The following is a 6288-nucleotide window of genomic DNA, read 5'->3' as shown; positions in this document are numbered from 1 at the left end:
AAATATGAACGTAGTGTCCGTGACGTCATACATCCGATAAGCAATTCTGAAGTGTAAAGTAGAGACGAGCTGGGCTTTGACATCTTGCTAGCGTATCATCGCGCGTCACTCCCGGATAACAGAAAATGGGCAAAAAGGCAGGATATGGGCGGAGCTTAGGTGACGCAATGACTACGGCGGATAAATGGCTGTCCAAGTAACCACACCCTTAATTATGCAGAAATCTAAGGCTTTATATAATGTAAATGTATGAGTTATAAAAATAAAAAAATCACCCCCCTCACAGTTGTCATGAAGGGCAAAATTAGCCGTATAGAACAAAACCACAATTTTGTACATGTTTTTGTCTGCTGTAAAGTTGGGAATTTTAACATGGGGCTCAATGAGATTCTGCTCCCTTCTGGAGCCTGTCCCTAGTGCTCAGTTAAGGAATTGCAGTTTACATTACTTCCGTATTGGCTTCAAGAGAGATCGCGGGAGGTTGCCGCTTGGTTGTAACACTGCATTACAATGAGCCCCTATTAGAAATATCATATTCTATAATATTCTATATATTATTATATAGAATATTATATTCTATACTTTTTAATGAATTCTTTTGAGAAACCACGAGAAAAGGGTGAATAATGACTGAGATTCAATGTTCAGACATTTTTATTTATTACTTTTTTTAGTTTTTAACTATGCTGTATAGCTGTATTAGCGATGTGTTTGTTGTCAAAATCAAAAATGTGTATTTTTAATGATAAAAAAATGCCATTATTTTATCTCAGAAAGTTAATAATTGTATTTTATTGACAAAATATTTTTTTTTGTTTGTTTATGTTTTGATTATATCAGATAACATTTTAAGATGTAATTTGCTCATGTTACAATGTGCCCACTCACATGTTACAATACCCCACGCATGGGCCATGTTGTTGTCACATTTCACTTCCATTCTTTCGGGGTAAATCAAGAAAAAGGATACACTGTATAAAACAATGAAACAAAACCACATAATTGCAATTAATGTGGGAGAAAATTATATGCTCTAAGCCCAAATGGATTTACTGCACAAACTGAGACAGTCAAAAAGCGTTAGGTTGTGCCCTGCATCATACTTTGGAATACCATGTCTCGCGTGAATGCACGAGAGACTGGTTAGTAAAAGATGTTTAGCTTCAAAATGGCCTTTATTAACCCACCGGAGCAGTGTGGAACACTTTTATAATGGATAGATGCACTTTTATGGACTTCAAAACAGAAACAGCCATTTACTATAAAGTTTGAAGAACCAGGACATTTTTTTATATAACTCTGATTGTATTCATCTGAAAGAAGAATGTCCTACACCTGACTTAAATCATTCATTTCACTCCCTCAAGTAGGCGGTGTAGGGAATAGTGGTATAGGGGGCGAGTTTAAACATAACCAAACACACCATAAGAATAAGGGAATAAATATTTGTAGTGAACAAATTATTGGTGAATCAAATACCGGTGTTTTCTTTGCGGGGAAGTTGGAGCTGTTGATGCTTTGTTTATTATTTTAAACAGACAGTTTAAAACGTAATTAACAGATATCGTGTATGAAGTTAAATTCAGCACTAATCACGAGTATTGTAGGTTGTTAATTACCAGGGGCGCGTTGATGACGCTTGATCAAGAGGAGGGGAAGAGGAGGCGCGCAGCTCCTCCCACGGGCTTTTTTTGGGTCGGATGGATTTACTCTCCCGATCTGTACTGAATGTCTTCGGTGAATCACAATCCCCCAAACACAACGTGATAACATGTTGCAGTGAAATATTCATATGAACCATCTTGCTGGAGATCGTGCCATAGCCAGTCAGATTGGATTTAAAGCAATGCGCGCGTCCGACACTTTAATGTAGTTTACTTCCACTAATGTCACACACCTTTACGCGTTTAGTGTGTTGAAGTGCTGTTTAACATTTAGAGAAAGAGACAGACAAACGACATTACAAGTTAAGAGGAGAATACTGGAGAAAAAGAACTCGGCTACCTGCGCTGGTCATCTTGCCGACGAGAAGGTAAGAAGGAGAAGGAGCTAAGTAGCCTTAAGCATGTTTACTATCACATGCATATGTAGTAGGCTACGCTTATTAGTCGGTTGATTTATATGTGATGTAGGCTATGTATTGCAACAATATCCAATAAGTAAAGTTCCGTTTCGTTTATTTCTAACTTCTGTTTATAAGATTAATCTTATAACTGAGTCCTTTTAAAAAGTATGCGATTGTACGATATTAGATGGCAATACCATAACACTTTGATAGGCTACTCCATGGTTTTAAATTCATGTATTTATACACGAATTGATACGTATCTATGCACAAAGGCCCAGAAAAAATAGCCTACTATGGTACAAACATGGTACTTTTGTTAAGTAGGGTGAATTCAGGTTGATTGCGACACTTTTTGCAATTGAGATGACTTAGGAAAAGTGTCCCAAATAAACCTGGATGTTCCTCTTTGTCTGTTTTAAGTTTCTCTTAACTTAAAATTATACTTCCTATGTGTATAGTATTTGTTTACATAAAGCAGAGATGGGGTAAGTTGTCACAGTGTTTTCCTTTTTTTCTCTAAAATGTTGCTAAATTCAAGCAGTACATTTTCTCGTTTCTATTTTATTTTAAGTTATTAATAGTATACACAAAAGCTGTAATCGTGACCAAAGCAAAATATCTAAATAAAAAAACAAAATAGCAAGTTAAAGAACAAATACATTTCTAGTTTCTAAATTCTTCACACAAGTGTTAGTTCACCCAAAAATTAAATTGATGACATTAATGACTCACCCTATGTTGTTCCACACCTGTAAGACCTCCGTTCATCTTCATAACCCAGTTTAAGATATTTTATATTTAGTCTGACAATGTCTTTTCTTGAATCTCTTGAAGCATCGGAAATACATTTTGGTCCAAAAATAACAAAAACTATGCCTTTATTCGGCATTGTCTTCTCTTCCGTGTTTGTTTTCAAACCTCAAATAAAGATTAAAATGGTAATGAATCTGCGGATTGATTCATGATTCGGATCACGTGTCAAACTGTCAAAATGCTGAAATCATGTGACATTGGCGATCCGAATCATGAATCAATCCGCTGATTCATTACCGTTTGAATCATTATTTTAGGTTTGAAAACAAACGCGGAAGAGAGGACAATGCTGAATAAAGTCGTAGTTTTTGTTATTCATGAATCAAATTGTATTTTCAATGCTTCAAGAGATTCTAATGAACTAACTAACCTCACATGTGGACTACTTTGATGTTTTTATTCCCTTTCTGGACATGGACAGTATAGTGTGCCTACACTTGGATACGCTCTCGGACTAAATATAAAATATCTTAAACTGTGTTCTGAAGATGAACGGAGGTCTTACGGTTGTGGAACGAGTTAAGAAAAGTTCCAGTTAAGACAAATTCATTTTGGGCTTTACATTTTATGTCCCATACCCCTCATAATTTTCCGCGGCTTTTGGCCCAATTGTTAATGAACTTCCAGAATCTAATGAGAGCAGATCATTTCTCTGCAGCTTCAAAAGTTTTGGTCTGAATGTTTAGGGAAGTGGTGCAGACTGCTCCTCAGGAAGTGTCCAAGAGAGAAAGGAATAACAAGAGACGGGAGCAACCAGACGAAGGGTGTTGGATGTTGATGTCTTTCATCTTCTCCAGACCCAAGCTCTGACTGTAGACTTGTTCATAACAAGCTATTTCAGGTCTCCTGAGAAATTGTCGCCTGATTCCACCTTCATTATGGTGTTGGCACGTTCACAAATACAGTCTTTGTATCATATTTCACTAGTTCTATGGTATCTACGTCAGGTACTGTCATTATGAGCTCTCCACAACAACCAACCATGTTTAACATCCAAATTATAAGATTGCTGTTTCTCAGGTGAGAAGATGCCAAAACAAAAGCAGCATAACTAGAGAGATAAGTTAGGTTGTCTTTGCTCACATTATCTCAGATAAATCCACAGAGGGCCCACCAGAGGAGTGGGAATACAAAGGGCTCGATTCATCCATGGGAAAGTAAACCCTTCCTCAGTGCGGAGGATCCATCAAACCTGTTGGATGAGTTCCCACAGAAACTTCCCAAAGTCGTTTGACCCATTCTTCAATATGTCACCGCTGTTCTGCCCTGTCTAATCAGAAGCTGTACAATGACTTAATGGCTCTCTATTTTCAGACTTCTAAATCATGCATGAGTCCTTGAATAGAAACAGTGTTCATTTTCTTGTTAATGTCATGCTGGAGTTAATGAAAGATTCTGGACTCAAAATCAGAGGTGAAAAACATTGGATCACATGAGGAAAGAGTTGTTTGTGAATGGAAAATGGACAGTATTGTTGCATCCCAAGGGCTGTCATCATATTATCAGATCACAATCTGGCATCACCTTTATCATGTTGTTCCAAGACTGTATAACCGTTTATATGACTCAGTTTTCAACAAAATACAGAAAACTTTTTAGGCATTTTGGCCATTTATTTACATGACGACTGCATTTTGGGGGCCTGAAAACTATACCCTAATTGTCTCCATGTAAACAACAAAATCGCGAAGTTGTAAAAACGGTGACATAATGTGCATTGACTGCATTCATATTACGCGTTTCAGTCTATAGGTGCGTCATTTCTTTACTAAATTGACATTGCCAACTACTGGCCTGACATGCATTATACAGCATTTTCCATGGATCCTTGTGAACTGGAATTGTTTTGACAATGGCGTTGTCTGTTTGTCTGTTTTTAGTACACCGTTGTCATGTAAAATAAACCTTATATTTCTTCTGTGCAACACAACCGAAATTCCCGTTGAACTTTCCTTTTTTTATACATTTCTTTTTTTACAAAAAACAGCAAGCCTGATTACTAATAAACATGCATATTCATTGTTTTACAACATTTGTTTTTGGTGTAAAATAATTACTTTTATTTATTATATATGATCATATTTGTACATGTATTTTTTATTTTATTTTAATTATTTTATGTGATAAAACCTTTTTAATATTAATATTAAAGTAAATCCTACCCGGTTAGCTAGGCTTTTGACAGTAGTTTTCTATAAAATCCCATCAGGAACGAACAATGATTCTGTTTGTGCGCATGCTTCTCTGAAGTGTCTGAAAGTTTAGCATTTTTCAAGCATGGTTGTCTCAGTCAGATCCAAACTGCTGTATTTGCTGTTGGAGGAATAGAAAGTGTTGCAGTTTTTCTACACTGACTATACCATTCAAAAGTTTGGAGTCTGTAAGATCTTTTGATCATTTTTGAAAGAAGTCTTTTATATGCCGCTCACCAATGCTGTGTTTATTTGATAATAAAATACATTAGAAAAAGTAATATTGTGAAATATTATTCCAATGTAAAATGTATAGTATTTTAACAGTTTTTTAAAAAGGAATTTATTTATGTGTTAGGCAAACAGCATAAATCATTCTAATATGCTGAACTGCTGCTCAAGAAATTTTTATTATTGATGTCAGTGTTGAAAACAGACATGCTGCTTAATGAATAAAAAAATAAAATAATAAATGATGAATAGAAAGCTCAAAACAGCATTTATTTGAAAAATTATTTGAAGAAATTGAATTTTTCAGGAAAAAACAAAATCTTACTGACCACAAATGTTTGAATGCTAGTAGATGAACAACATTTTTCATCACTTTTAAATGCAGGTCTGTTACGTCTTTTAATTCTTGGTGTCTTGTGTACACTATAAACCCGAATAAGTTGGCAAAACTCAAAGAAATTGAGGCAATCAGTTGCCTCAATTTATTTTAAGTTAATACATTTAAAGTTTAATTAGACCATCTTGTGGATTTTTACTTTGTAATCATACATTTTAATTTTGCTGAACTTGAAATATTTGAGTAAGATAATTCATACATTTAACTTAATGTCATGTAATGTCAAATTTTAGTAATGGAAACTTGGCTAGCTTTAACTAGCTAATTCAATAAATGCCACCTTGCTAATTGGTTACACAATCCTTTGCTAGCATTAGCATAGCACTTGCTGAATGAGGACAGCATTATTATACATTTAACACGTGACCCAGCTGGACCACAAAACCAGTCATAATTTGCACATTTGTGGCAGTAGCCAACAATACATGATTGTGTGGGTCAAAATTATCTATTTTTCTTTTATGCCAAAAATCATTAGGGTATTAAGTAAAGATCATGTTCCTTGAAAGTATTTTGTACATTTCCTACCATATATATATAATATATATATATATTAGGGGTGACCCCGAAAAGTCGAAGATTCGATG

At 35.2% G+C, this 6288-nt stretch overlaps 1 protein-coding gene across 3 annotated transcripts in view; it reads left to right on the top strand.

Annotated features, from left to right (window-relative positions):
• Positions 1-1522: 1522 nt before the first annotated feature.
• The window catches only part of gdpd5a (glycerophosphodiester phosphodiesterase domain containing 5a), a 66060-nt gene continuing 61294 nt past the window's right edge, over positions 1523-6288 (top strand). Inside the window, exon 1 of one of the 3 annotated variants that reach the window (XR_010901279.1) lies at positions 1523-2032. The gene's annotated coding sequence lies outside the window, so the exon portion shown is untranslated. The remainder of the gene's footprint in view (positions 2033-6288) is intronic. The other 2 variants (XM_067433677.1, XM_067433678.1) reach the window with 2 other exon arrangements.

Source organism: Pseudorasbora parva, chromosome 23 (assembly GCF_024679245.1).
Source record: "Pseudorasbora parva isolate DD20220531a chromosome 23, ASM2467924v1, whole genome shotgun sequence".
In the NCBI taxonomy this organism is placed as follows: Eukaryota; Metazoa; Chordata; class Actinopteri; order Cypriniformes; family Gobionidae; genus Pseudorasbora; species Pseudorasbora parva.
This window is presented reverse-complemented; position numbering and strand designations above follow the sequence as displayed.